The sequence below is a fragment of the Pempheris klunzingeri genome, chromosome 9 (assembly GCF_042242105.1).
Source record: "Pempheris klunzingeri isolate RE-2024b chromosome 9, fPemKlu1.hap1, whole genome shotgun sequence".
NCBI lineage: Eukaryota > Metazoa > Chordata > Actinopteri > Acropomatiformes > Pempheridae > Pempheris > Pempheris klunzingeri.
In genome coordinates, this window is record NC_092020.1 from 8,200,433 (window position 1) to 8,215,841 (window position 15,409).

The window sequence follows — 15,409 nt, forward strand, 5'->3', positions numbered from 1 at the left end:
AATGACATTTGATACTGATATTTGTGTCCCCCATGGGATGAATTATAACAGCTTTGGTGACCCCCTGACTTTTCCTCTGATACCATCATCAGCTCAATAATTCATTTTTTCTGGTACTTTGGTTTGTGACCAAATCCCTGTATAACTGACATTACCATCAGCCTAAGCTGTATTTTGTGTTTAGTGCTAATTAGCAGATGGCGAGCATGTTCAAGTACTGAAAACACATTTAGTCATTTCCTTTTGCTGTCAAAAATCATGCCAACTTGTTTTCAAATGTATTGTTTAAAGTTTTTTATTATTATTGAAGAGAAGAATAGGGTCTTTGGCTTACATGCCATGGGCAGACAGTGCTATTGAAAAGTAAGGGCCATGGCAGTGTCTAAGTGGACTAATCCTTTCAGCTCATTCTTTTGGTTACGGCCGGTAACTTCACTGCTCTGGTTCACTCTCATCAGCATCAGCTGCTGCAGAGGCTGTTTTCAGTGAAAAGCCGTACAAACTGTGTACCTGCTCAACACCAAACAGCAGGCAGACACAGTTAGGGACTGGATGGTAAGCATAGTGGAGCATTTTGCATCTGTAAAGACAAATATACCCCTCGTGGTAGAGACCAAAAAAACAGAGCTAAAAAGGAGAGTGAATGTTTGACTTAAGGAAGTAATAATATCTACATATCAAATTTAAAAGGTGATGACATGTCAATGTTCAGCTTCTCCAAATGGCCAAAATCAATAATTGCAGATTCAAATGGTAAATTGACTGCACCTGTGTAGCACTACTCAAGGCACTTTTTCACTATATGGCAGGAGTTAGCATGTGCCAACCTGCTTAACCAGAAGAACTAGCACACACACACACACACACACACACACACAAGGACACTTCAACATATAGACCGGAGAAGCCAGGGGTCTAACCACCAACATTTTGATTAGAGGACAACCTGCTCTCCCTCCTGAGCTACAGCCTCCCCTAACGAATGCATCAGGACACCAGCAATCTAAATGAATTTTTAGCTCAGCTGAGTTTTCTGTCAGCCGCTTTAACACAGTTACACACAGTACTGATGCTGTGAATGCTGGATTTCCTCCTAAAGCAGCAGGTCAAGTCTGAAGAACAGCACCATCTACTGGCACTGTTCGTGTCTAGTCCAAAACGTGCAATCTGTCATGTGCAAGGGAGAAAAACTATTTCTGCATGAAGAAGAAAACATAAAACTAAAAAGGCATAATCTCACATCTCTTACATCAGTGAACTTTTGCAGCAGAAGCGTTTTTTCTTGGCTCAGTATGCATGCGCCATTACTTATACAGTACCCAAACATTCTATGTGTGACACAGATTTCTTTTTCACTAAAGGATATGTCTTTTTTTTTTTTTCTCTTGAAACTTCTCTGCATGAGCCTATCAAATTACAGTAGAGAGTGACAGGAAACACTGTGGAAAGTCAATTACATCTGACAGGCCATCCAGCTAACGGCCTGACGCCACAGGCTGCCTGACTCAAACGTGTTTCCAGTTCATTTCAGGTTAGCTCTCATGTGCGGGGATTAAATCGGAGTCATCGTTCCCTTAAAATGTTAAATGATTTCGTGAAAATGTGTTTGTTACGGTGCGCGTGGGTGGTGTTGGTCATGGGGAGATGCAGAGTGAAGATTAACAAAGACGCTGAACTAATGGGACGGGAGGTAAACTAAATGTTGTCCCATGAATATCTCCACTAAAGTATAGTGCGTGTATAGAGGGAGACAGAAGCATTTGGTAAAGTGTAGTCCGTCCATGAGTGACATGTTAGGACACCTTGAGCAAATGTTTCCAACATACTGTTCTGAAACGACAAAACAAGGACATTATATCCCCCAAGACACATTATGGCGTGTCAGCGAGGGCAAGCATGTGTCTGGTTTAATACATTTCCAAATTATGACAAACATCTTGGAGCAAGCATAATTCCAGACAAAAAAATAAATAAATAACATAATAAATAACACAGCAGGGCAGCGACAAAGATAAGCAGATACAGCAGCGAGCAGGCCTGTTGTCCTGGCTCCTCCTGGGGGCTTCTTTTCAGACTCACTATGGCAGAATATTAAGATGTCCAGCTATCTCTGGTCTTTGGACTGGCTTTAGGCTCCGGCTGAGAAAGTGAATGCTGTCTGAAGAGGGGGACTTGACCTCAGGTCCTGAGGCAGACTGTATCCTTGCCTGGAATCAGCAGGTCCTTGCTGAGCGAGTCTCAGGGGCTGCCAATGTGCTGGTGGCTCCATACGCTTGACTGTTTTATACTTGTACGCAGCAAGTTTCAGAAAAGCTAAACTAAATGAATATTTTTATATTATTGTAATTCTAGAAATGTTTAAAAGATGTACCATGAAGATATTTAGGTGAAGAGGTGACAGCTACAGCTGGCTCTCTGGGTAACGCTCTGGATGTATTCGTTTTGTTTTTGTCAGTTTTATATAGATTTTCAATGCTGTTGCAGGGACATGTTTTTGTTTTTTTTTGTTTGTTGGTTTTTTCCTAAGGAGAATTGTTTGCCGAGTCACTGGAAAAATGAAATGTGATATTTTGAGGAGTATATAGTATACTTCTTGTTCAGTCCTGAACGAAGATGGGTTTTTTTTAAACTTATGGGCACAAGCTAATAACTTTGGGGTTGAGGTCTCTAAAAAAGAAAAAAAGAAAATATATATATATATGTTCCTTATATCTCCTAATTTACGCACAGCAGGCGGCTACCTTAATAAGTTCTCTAAGAACTTTGATTCATCTCTCATACATAATGCTGGATGAAGAGCATGTATGAAACATGTGGCTACACTCGTTATGAAAATTCTGTATTAAATTCTGCAGTAACGAATCAATGGAGTAACCTTCATGTTTCTTGCCTTCTCATTTAAAATCTTCAAACTAATTACTGCTCACATACCTGGGACCTGCAACACAAGCGCACTAATGTGGCTCAGCAAGTAGAGCAGGCTGACTACTGATGCTCCAGTTCCACCACTTTCACAAGAAACTGATCGCAGGTGGTCATTCAGGCTGTGTTACATTGGGCTGCATAGTTCTTACTACTTTTAAGGTGTGCGTTGCAAGTTTGGAGCGAGTGAGAGAGTGACTAAGAATGGGAGCGAAGCAGTGGAAAACTATTGGCATTAAATGTACAGTTTATTAAGAATTATGCTAACCTGTTGAGGACCCGTTTGAATTACAGGCCCACAACGATGTCTTAACTTGCATCTAAAGAAGTTGCTCACTAATTTAGTAGGGTATTTTTTTAAGATACTTTTTTTAATATCACTCAAGTAATTTTTGGGATTACTTTTATTTCTACTCGAGTTAAAATCATTTTGAAGTAACAATACGTCTACCCACCACTGTAGGCCAATACCTTGCATGGCAGCTCACTGCCTTTGGTAAATATATACAGCAAATTGTAAAGTGGACAAAAGTCCCGTATAAATTCAGTTCATTTATTGTCTAAAATGACACTGTAAATTGTTGCATTGAGCAGCCTGGTCTAAATCATGAAGAATATCAATAAAGGTGCTGTATGCTGACCATTTAGTGTACTTATGAATGCTTTAGATTAAATAAGAATGTTACCTGTTTAAATAAGAGGCAAGAAATAAAGCTAAGCATTTGCTATTAAGTACACTTGGCTGCAATATATTTGTAGTATGGTATTTGTGTGTCATCCTACTTCTTCACTTACTCTTGGTGTGCTCTGTATCCACTTTACTGAGTGCTCAGTGTTTGCATGTTGGTGTATGTGTGTGTGTCATGATGACATATTGGTTTACACATTTAATGCACCCTGTAATCAGTCTTATTTGGCAGTATCCTGATTAGCGGGCATGCTCGCAACAAGTTTTGTGAGACGATGTTGTGAAGCCTCCTTAGCGCTCTCACTGCCTTGCTGCCTCTGAACACTCTCGGAGTGCGTGTTGCTGCCACGGATGATCATTTTTCATGACGAACGTGTATCTTTAAACATTTCCTACGCTTGCCCCAACATTCTCGTGTCACTCCACAAAACTGTAAGATGGGAGTTTGTGTGCGAAGCCTGAATGAGCAAACACGCTCTATGTTTGAGTGTGATGTGTCAATTTACTTTGACTAAAAAAAAAACTATGATTTTGAACAAAATAGGAAAGGATCTTCTTGGGATCTTATGGACACAATTGTTTGTTGGATGTGGGATAAATTAACTGTAATGTGGGTATCAGAAGGTGGTCAGCATCAGTACCATAGGATGAATTTAAATAGATTTTTGTATCATTGCATTATTTTTGTCAGTAACCAACAATGCTACTGCACCCAGGAGGGTACAGCTAGTGTTACAATTTACACCCAGATGCTCATCCTCCTGAGATATGGAAGACAGAAGGTGGTGTACATGTTTATTTTTCTTTAACATAATTCAAGCAACTGGAAAGTAAGAAATACATCCTAATGTTTTTTTTTTTTTGTCAAAAAATTACTTTCATATGACAAGAATATTAAATAAATCTTCCTTTCCTGATCCTCATCTGATCTGGACACCGTAATACACTGCTGCACCAATGTTTCAGCATGTGCTCAGAAAATGATGACCCATGAAAACAGCCTCAGTACAAGGTTAATTTATCAGCTGTTCTGGTTTAGGGTTGGGGTTAGGTTTTTAGCTTTTGACTCACAGGACTATGACAACTGGACAATTCCACCTGCTAATGAGAATGTTGGATGATGGAAAGATGCAGAATATCCAGTGATTTTACATTGTGGTTCAATTGTTTTCTCAAGTTCAAGGATAGGATAGGTTCAGCTTTTCAAGTCTGTCATTAAATTATGTGACATAAGAGAGAGGGACAGGTCACTGTGACCATTCCTATTCCTCTCTACACACACCAAAAAAACATCATCATCATCATCATCATGCTCAGAAACAGTTAAAATATCACCCAGTAATATCGCTGGCTCCAGTTGCTTAAATGACAGCAAGCTATCCTGGCCATTGTTTTTGGAACAAGACATACATTAAGAGAACCATCTTGTTTTTCTGTGGACTGTAATAGAATAAAGACCTGGCAAAAGTCTTATCTTAGATGTGAAATGGGACAGTGTATGACCATTGATTCAATGGCCCTCTCTCTCTCTCTCATTGTGAAGATCCACTCAAAGACAAACTGTCCGGGAAGAATATTATAGAATAAGGAAACCATGAAGACATTTATAAAATATAGGTATATCTAAAAAGAACAAAAGGTGAGCTTCAAAATGCTCAGAACAAATTGAATGGTAAATGGACTGTACTTGTATAGTGTCTGTCTAATCTGTCTAAACACTAGCTAATGAGGTTTCTCCTCATTCTCAGTCCAAGAACGTACATAAGCCCAAAGTATTCAAGTATTCTACAGAGCTGAATTGGCTTATTGTTGAAGGCAGAACTTAATTATATATATATATATATATATATATATATATATATACACAGGGTTCACAAAAAGTTAGGGATATTCGACTTTCAGGTGAAATTTATGGAAAATGTAAAAAGTGAATGCTACAGTGATATTATATCATGAAAGTAGGGCATTTAAGTAGAAGCATGCAATGGTAGTTTCTTCATCTTAAACAATTTATTGAAAGAAAATCTAACAACAGTGGAGGGTAAACGAGGGTAAACGTAAAATTGGGACGTGGCCAAAGGACGTCCACTCCTCTCCTTTCTGTGACTCTTCCAGTCACTCTGTATCACTCTTACAACCTCCTGATGACACTCTGTGACCCTCTAAGCTCAGTGGACACTTCTGTCTGAGGACCTGTTTGAAGCCTCCAGTGTTGAGGTGCTGCTGATCAATAGTTAGGTGTCGTCTTGGTCTCATGATGTCAGAATGTGAACAGCAGGATGAGGAGGACTGTTTAAATACCAATTCTAACTGAAGCAGGAAATGTATTGGTGGTGGTTCATCCTGAAATTTCACCTGAAAGCCGAATATCTTAACTTTTTGTGAGTAGTGTGTGTGTGTATATATATATAAATAATAGACTTATTGTGATCAATAAGATTTTACAGGGTAGATGTCCAGCTTATTTCACTGGGTATTTTCAGTATGTTATGCACACCCACAACCTTCCGGTCTCTTAATGGTTTTACAAAAACAACTGTATGCCGTCTAAGTATACTGTGTAGTGTAGCGTCTTTCAGGTTTTGACATGTGTCAGAATTTCTGTGTTTTTTTATTTTCATGACTGTATAATATTGGTGCTATTTTATTACGTATATAAGTGTAAAAATGAGTAGCATATGCATGTCACTGTCTTTTCGACCCCTAGCTTAGACTCCAGGACTACAGTAGAAATAAGCCATGTGACTTTTTTGCTTCATCCTCATGAATGTTATTACTGTATGCACATGTGTGGATTATATTTTAATTTATCAAATAAAATCAATCAATAACCCTACACTCAACCCGAGAAGGTTGTTTATGACGCAAAACAGCAAGGTTCACATTCGTCTTACACCCTTAGTCGATGTTAATTTATTTTAACCACGGCAATGATTTTTACGTAACTTCCTAACAAGACAGGAAGCAGATTAGAAAACAAAGCCATTTATTTCTTTTGTTCTAGTCATATGGCTTTATTTAATAGCTGTCCTGCTGATTGCAGGCCTACTCAGACATAGAAAAATACATGAAAAGTTGGAACACTGGGTAAAATACTTAGATGGGTTTACCAAAGTCAATTCTGCATGTGCAAGTAACAATCAGTTATCTTCAAGCAGAAGTCTGGGTACTTTTACAATTTTTTGTTGAGTCACAAAGTGGGAGTAAGGAAACACATCAGCCCATGCTACTGCTTATTTTCCAATTCAAACAATCAAACTCATGCAAGCAAGCCAGCAAAACTAGACAAAACTACGCTGTGAGAGCACAGATGTATGATCAACAGGAAGCAGAGTGCACAACCATCAGGCCATGCTCTCAATTGCCATTATGATGCTTGTGCGACACAAGTTTTGGCTCTGCAAGGTGGGAAGTTTCACAATTGGGGCAGTATAAGTATACAGTACATGCACTGTACCACAGTGTACAGAACCATCACCCTGCTTTTTTAATTCTCTGTCTAATTGTCTCTAATAGCTATTATCATCACTGTTCCAATCCGATAGTCATCTCAGTTACAGCTCGAAAGACCTAATTACAGTTGGCATTTACTTCTAGAGGTGACTTGCATGTCAAAGCCAAATTATCAAATATTGTTTTGGTATGTGACAGGGGTGTGAAATTTGGATCTGAATCCCATTTGGAATATTAAACTGAGAGAACAGTCAGTGGTTTAGCAGCAGCCAGTTAAATCATTTTCGCGTCCAGAGCTCAAAATGATAAATATATCTTTGGGTTTGTTGATTGGTATAATGCTGCATACATTTCTTGACCTGAGGATTCTGGTGTTTCCCTTAATATACCTGGCCCACAAAAGTAATACGGTTTCTGTGCTCAGATTAGATTAGATTAAACAGTTTCTGTTAATGCAAACATAACACTTCCTCTTGCTGCTTTACAAATACTGTAAGGCTTCCCATCAGCCATCTGTCTTTGTGCTGAATTTCACAGAAATCTATTCAATAGTTGTTGAGATATGTCACTCTGGACAGACATTCATACCCCCCCTCTGGATAAACTTTGGTCTTTCATATAGCACCATCATCAGATCAAAACTTCTTTTTGTTCAGTACTTCACTTGGTGACCAAATACCTGCAAAACTAATGACATTCCCATCAGTCTCAGTTGTACTTTGCAGTAAGTGACTACACCTGGTATACATCAACATGCTAGCATTGTCATTGTGAGCGTGATAGCATTTAGTACAAAGCACTGCTGTGCCTATACAGCCAGACTGCACTGTGCCGTCTACTCTGCAGTCACTGGAACAGGTAAGTCATTCAAATTAGGATGTTTTACAAATAATATAACCTGAAACCAAATCCTACACAATAAGCTTGAGTGTCTTGCATTCTATCTCATTCAGAGACCTCCATGAAAATCCAAAGAATACTCTAAGACACAACTATATATTTTGTACTTTGGGGAAAAATAATGGCCCTGAGAAAGATCTATTTCAAATAAACATTAGGTGAGGTATTGTCTGTTTTCTGGTAGAAGCAGGTGGCCTATCAGAATTATTGGTTAGTGGTTGGACCTAATACATACAGTATTGAAAGAAAGACCATTATCTACTCCATATAGCAATCTAATGACAGTAAGTAACACTCTAAGTAACACTCATAGACACGACTACAGCTACACCATCAGAAAGAGATATATGCTGCTTGTACCTTTAGGAGTAACACAAGTTTGTTCCTGAGGTCAGTTCATTATATAAGTGCTACCCTTTGTACCTGTAAACTGTGTGTTCTATGCAGTTCACTTATGTCCTTACAGCCTAACTGATACAGCTGAATCTGCTTCCTCTCCGCTTACTACAAAACTGTATAATTTCTTAGGTAATATATTCCTACAAAAATGAGCTATGATGAGACTGTATGTTGTTCGATGTTTACTCTAGCTTTCACAGTACAATTACTGCCTGGCTGCACCAACTGCTCATTTAGAAATTCAAAACGCTACGGCCCATGTACTTAAACAAACGTGACATTTCTTTTTATTCCTTGCATCTGAGTAAAAATAGCTGGTTGCACGTTCTTCTCTTGCAGCAGTGCTGAATTTCTCAGCTAGAGTCAAAAGATCAGTCACTGTGTCTGCTACAACTATAATTTTTGTCAAAACAAATATGCAGTTTCTCATTCATTCATTGGATGCTGTTGATTGTCTTCACCGAATGTCTCCCCCTAAACTTGTAGAAATGCAGTCATGTTTAACAATTGTGAAATATTTAAATTATTTTACATTAATAAAGTTTATATGACAGATAAGAATATATATATATATACTATTTTATGATGTTTTGATGGTCACAAACTGGAATGCTGAAGAGGCTCCTCATATCTGAAAGATACATGTCACTCATTCCCTTTTGACCATGGTATTTGGGGAGCTGAAAAGCTAGAAGCAGCTTAGCTAAAGGCTTGTAGGACTGGTATTAACCTGGAGAATGAGCTAAGCTAAGTAGCTAACTTCAAAAAAGTTACTGTGTCTTGATTTTTTCCTTTGTTTATATGTTTAGTTTAGTTTCCAGTCCAGTCCAGTCACATGCTCAGACATCATACATCCATGATATGAACAAAAATGACGACAAGCATGGATGCGATTGATGCAGTTGTGCAGGTTTAGGGGTAGTTGGTAAGGTTTAGTTGCTACGATTACTGAAAATATCATCTGCAGCAAGGATACAACTCGCAACTGATTTACTAGGGCAAAACAAACCAAAGAAACTCTCTAGACAAAAATGTTCATTAATTTAGCCTGTATTTATTTAAGCCAGTTTGTCTTTAGTATAATTTTCTGGCTTTGTAATTTAAGCTATGTCACTCCTCTTTCCTTTTGAACAGGCTCCAGTATGATAGCACATTACCGAGACACAAGACTGTGCTTCTCTGGCTTTTCGCACTGAGCTTCCGTTCATTTAATGAGATTATTTCTGCCCCCAGAATAACTTTGCCTCCCACAAATGTTTGTACAACTCAAACTCCAATCTGCATTTACACCAATGAGCTCAGCACCATGGACAGACTAAAACATGAGTTTTAATGGGGCATTAGCTGCTGCCACCCAACCAGAAGAAGAGCTACGTTCAGTCCACTAAACTATTTCACCATGACAGACAGAAAAAGAGTTGTGGGATTCCCTCTAATGCTTTCACTGAGAAGAAAACATAGGCCATCAGTAGTTTTCAGCGGAATTCGTCTGAGCAGAATTGCTCTGTAGTGAATGTGAGCAGTGAACTGGTAGCTTAAAGAGCAGAAAGGCCTGGCTCACAGGCTTCATAGCCATCTTTTCATAGTCAAGTCAGTGAGCACGGAGAAGCTTGAGAGGTGACAGCCACTTTTTGGCAGTTGCTGCAGTAATGCGACATAAGGAGCTGGAGTGAAGAATTATTGAAGCACAAACATCAAAGGGGGGTTTCTTGAATTCTGTCAGTCTGGGACTCCAAGGAGCAATATAGCATTACCCAGGAACCAAGGCACATGAAAAAGTATTGCTCTCTCTCTCTCTCTCTCTCTCTCTCTCTGGGTTATTTTATATCATTATTAATGTTATGACTGCGTATAAATCTGAACTGTGTATGCAGCATGAATTTACTTCTACTGGAAATATAAATATAAATATACTGCATGTAGGGCTGACCCCCAATCGTAGCTGTGGCATGAAAATCTGGTTATGACTCAAAAGATCATTCCATGTAGGGGTGTTGAAAGTCTGATTTTACATGGAATTTCTTGTGAAATTAGTACAGTCTGTATCATGTCTGTACAAGATGATGTCCCTGGACTACAACAATATCAAAATGAAAAATAACACAGAACCAATGCTCTACTGTGTGCCAAAATATTACCTTTCATATTCTATGTCATAGCAACCAGAGTACCTCAGCTGAAAACTGTTTTGGAGAGGATCGTCTGATGTTTTGAGTTTTAAAAAACCAACAACATTAGCTGCTATGTTACAACCCAGTCTCACAGAGGTTTGTTAAATAATTACGAAAATTAATTGAATTTGTGGGCATGGATTTCTCTTTTTTTTCATGTCCCTGAGCACAATGTATTTCTATGGAATTATCTTTTCGTTTCTATATCTTGTCTTTTTTCCTGTCAGTAGGACTTCTGTAGGACCTCTGAGTACAGAAGCTGTGCTGTTATTTCTCATTTTATATTAATTTTTAACTATTACTGCTACATTACTCAGCATTAACCACAAGATTTTATCCTTGTTTTCCTGTCTTTATTTTATCAACACACATTATTCCGTGGCTGGTCTGGAGGGTCTTACTCTGTGATTATGATTATGTTATTAACTCGTCTATGGAAAGAGCTATAACATTTAATAATGAGTTCTGATATTTTTTTATTTTTTATTTCATCATACAATACAATGGATTGTCAAGTTAATATTTAGCCCATAAAGAATGTTTTGTAGAATTTGTCAATACTTTCACATCTTATTCCAAGGCATGGTAATACAAGAACACTTTCTTTTCTGCAAATCAGGTTTTCCTTTAAAGCTGCACCAATTATTATTTATGGATGGAGTTTTTCCTGCCCCTGTTGCCTAATATAATATCTGATGCTGCTCATGTGGGGATTCTTGAATCCTTAATTTTGAATTCCTTAATCGTCTCTCTCTTAATTAAAGAGTTTGGTCTAGACCTGCTCTTTATGAAGAGCATCTTGAGATAATGCTGTTATGAATTGGCGCAATATAAATAAAGATTGATTGACTGATGCACAGAGTATCAAATGATTATATGCAATGTGTGACAGAATTATTAACTCTGCAGTTGACCTCAGCTCTACAGAGAGCTCTTTTCAGGTATTTGTGCACAAAAGAAGTGTAGTACTATGCAAAATGTGTTTATACGTCATTGATGGGATCTTTCATGTGAACCTCAACAAACCTCTCATCCTAATTCGATGTTACTATTTATTATTTTTATTATCTTGTCTTTGGGGAAGATCTGACTACAAGGCTACACAAACAAACTGTATTTCAAGTTCTGTTGCATAGTAGTGATTGGGACATACAGGAAAAAAGCAAGACAGATGTGGCAGTTGCATAGTGATGGATGATGCAAAAGCGTGACTTGCTAAAGAAGAAAAATCAGTGATGTGCCGTTTTTTCCCCCAAAGGAAATAAATCGGGTTTAGTAGCTACATAAAATATAATGTCGAAACTTGATTATGCATGCTGACAAAGCATACGTTGTGCAGTAAGTGGGATCTTGAGATGAGGCTGAAAACAAATAAAGTTGATAGAGTAAATATGGTAATATAGTAAGGAGGTTCAATGGTGCAATACACTGCACAGGGAATGGAGATCACAAGATGAATGCAGTAAGGATGTTAAGTGTTGGGAGGATTTAGTTTAGACAAAATAAACAAAAAGCAAGTCAGAAACTCAACACAGACTAGTTTTGTAGTGTAGTCAGTATAGTAGTACAGCAGCAGGAACATAACCTAAGTAATGACTAGATGGTACAACAGCGTGAAAAAGACACGACTGTCAACATTCTGTGATATAGTGGCATTGCGAAGGTATTATTTGTATTGCACAGTCAAAAAGCGTCTGCTGAATGGCTCTTCAGAAGAGCCAGAAAAGGGGGAAGACAGATGAAGAATGGTACGACAGACAGATGTGCCTGATCACACTGAGCGTGTTCTGAAGGCTGAACAATGCAAGGTGCTCTGCATCGCTTTTGTCGTTGAAGAAAGTACAGCAAAGCACAGAGCTCTGCTTGGTTTTTAGTGCTGTGGTTGCTAGGTGAACCGTGACAAGCACAATCAGCTGTCAGTCAATAAACTTTTTACTGCGCTAAGTAGAGAAAGGCCAACATGGGGTTTAAAAAGTATATACAAAGTATTTTAGCTATTAATATTGCTATTCAAAACAGAAATTTGGGGGCATTCTGATTGCCTTGGGGTTAAGGCACCAGCCATAAACCATTCCTTCATCTCTCAGTCATCTCTCTACTGTCAACTATCATATAAAGACATTTGTCGTGTTGCTCTAATTTGTGTCCATCCATGAGTTAGTGGACACTTACATTACGTACATTTATACCTACACTAGCGCTCCTAGGTCTTTTAACAACTGTCTCGCTTTTTCCACAGTTTAGCTTAGTGCACCACCACCTATTTCACGTCTCTAACCAATTCTCCCCACTCAGCAACACACCTGCTGAAAGTTTTCTCTGGTCCCCAGCCTAATCTGACCAGTGGTGACACGTATATTCGCATGCCATCATTCAACTGCTGGCTGTCGAGGTGGTGCCCAGCAAACAATGCTGGCTTCATAGATAATTGGCAGTCTTTTTGGGGAAGACCTGGTCTGATTAGAGGAGATGATATCCATCCCACTTTGGAAGGAGCTGCTCTCTTATCTAGAAATTTGGCTGATTTTTATTAGTCCCAAAACTTGACAATCCAGAGTTGAGACCACGAGGCAGAGCTGCAGTCTGCCACCCGACTATTATAATCATTTCAATCTATTGAGTCTGTTAAGCCTAAAGTTAACAGAAAAAGGTGTTACACATAAAGATTTATTAAAATTAATAGGATAGGAAAGTTAAATGTGGACTTTAATAGTCATATTAATACCCACATTCCTCAAGATTCTGAAATTCTGAAGCCAGTTCTATTTGTGAGTGTTTGGGCCCTCCTGGCCTGTACTCTAAATTTCTGAGTTCCATTGAAATTTAGTCCTTAATACAGATTAAGTAACAGGTATCAGGTGACTTTAATATCCATGTGGATGATAATAATGATGGTCTAAGCACTGTTTTAATCTCATTTTTGGAGTCAATTGGCTTCTCTCAAGGTAGAAATGAACCCACTCACTGTTTTTCAGTGTGTACATGTTAACAGTGAAATGAGGTTCCACAAGGTGCAGTGCTTGGACAACCATTCACCTTTTACATACACTTCCTCTGGGTAATATTACCATCATCCATTAATTTCCATTGTTATGCACGTGATATCCAATTATACTTACCAATAATTCCAGATGAAGTCAGTTGACAGAAAGCCAAAAGAAACCTGAAAAATGTAGCCTTTCCTACTCTGTCAATCCAAAAATGATATTGCATTTTCCATTCCTGAAGCACTTGTCATTCATCCTAAGCCAAAAATGAGACCACAATAGGCTTGATTCACTTGGAAACCTTCTTAAAGCACTTTTTTTGAGCTTTTCATTACTGGAAATGAGACCGCTTCCCTTCTTTCCGTTTCCTTGCCCATACCTCCATCTTCATTTTTTTAGTGCCCATCTCTACCACATTCCAACTGCTTCTCTCTGTTCCCCATCCACGCTTCTCTTTCATCCACTATCTCTCTTGTCTCCAGCTGTTGCTGGCTCAGCAGATCTGCAGAGCCCTCTTTAGATTTCTTTGCTAATAAAACTCTAACACTTCATAGACAGCTGCATATTAACTCAATTACTGCATGCACATGTGTTGCTTGGCAGCTGTGGAATTTTATGCTTAGTACTGAGTGCTGAATAGACCACATCCTATTTGTGGGTGTATTTTTCATATGATAGCACAGTTAGAGAAGGACAATCATTTTCACGTTTACTCTAATTTTCATAGTGAAATAAGTGCTTCTGATTCATCACCATGAGCTGTGATGTTGTGGATGATTTAAAATTATATCATCAAGGCAGGAATTACAGCCACAACTATTAAAATGAGAACCAGGTTGTGAAAATGGTAGGATAAGGACAGCTTACGGTGGTTTAATATTTTTGTATTTGGGATTGTATTTTTGCTTAGTGTGATAACATTTGATTTCTTGTTCATATCTTCAAAATGGTTCATATCTCTAAAATCTGTACAATGTAAGTTAAAAGATTTTGTAAGTCAAGAAACAATAAAAAGGTAAAAGTATTGAAATTGTGTCACAATTAAAAAAATACAAAAACTGACATGTCCTTCAACTAAATAAACTAAATAAATACCCCAAACATATTGATCCAGAACAATTGTGATTTAGACATGAACAAAGAAATGTCTTAACACTCCATTTGTCATTTGAACTGTATACATTTTTAGGTTTTGAGATATGCTCATGTTTATGAAAATAGTGCTAAGGTGTTTTGATTTGCAAGTATTTCCCTTGTGGCTACATTGATATTTTTGCTGATAGTGATGTCATTTTCAAGATTGTGTTCAAATGATTCAGGGAGAGACACAAAATGAGAAATTCTTGTCCATGGACACAAATTAATAGGTTAAGTTTCATGACTATTTCACAAATCTTTGAGACTGAGTTGGTACAACATAAGCTAAAAGTCAATAAACCTTAATGACAAACTATAGAATCTGCATCATAAAGTTTAAAAAGTACAAAAAATATGGCATGTTTATCACATTTGAATAAATAAAAACACAAAATATTCAGCCAAATTATGTGAATGTGGAAACATGACCAAAATATTTCTCAATATAACTATCCTCATTTGAATGATCTAGGAATGTTGTCACTATTATGATTTTTATTTCAGATGAGTTTAAAAAGCCACAGGAGGTCCTTTTTTCATCTGGTAAAGAAAAGGTAGTATGACTTCATGTGGCAAACTACTCTCTGTAGTCCTCGTCTATTCAGACATCACTCTCTGCTATAGCAATTACAGTATATCTACTTTCAGAATGGAATGACCTGTGCTCTCGAGTAAAAAAAAGGGGGGGGAAAAAAGAGAAATATGGTGTTTCTTTAGACAGATGATCTTGTGTATGTAGCCAATATCAGTTC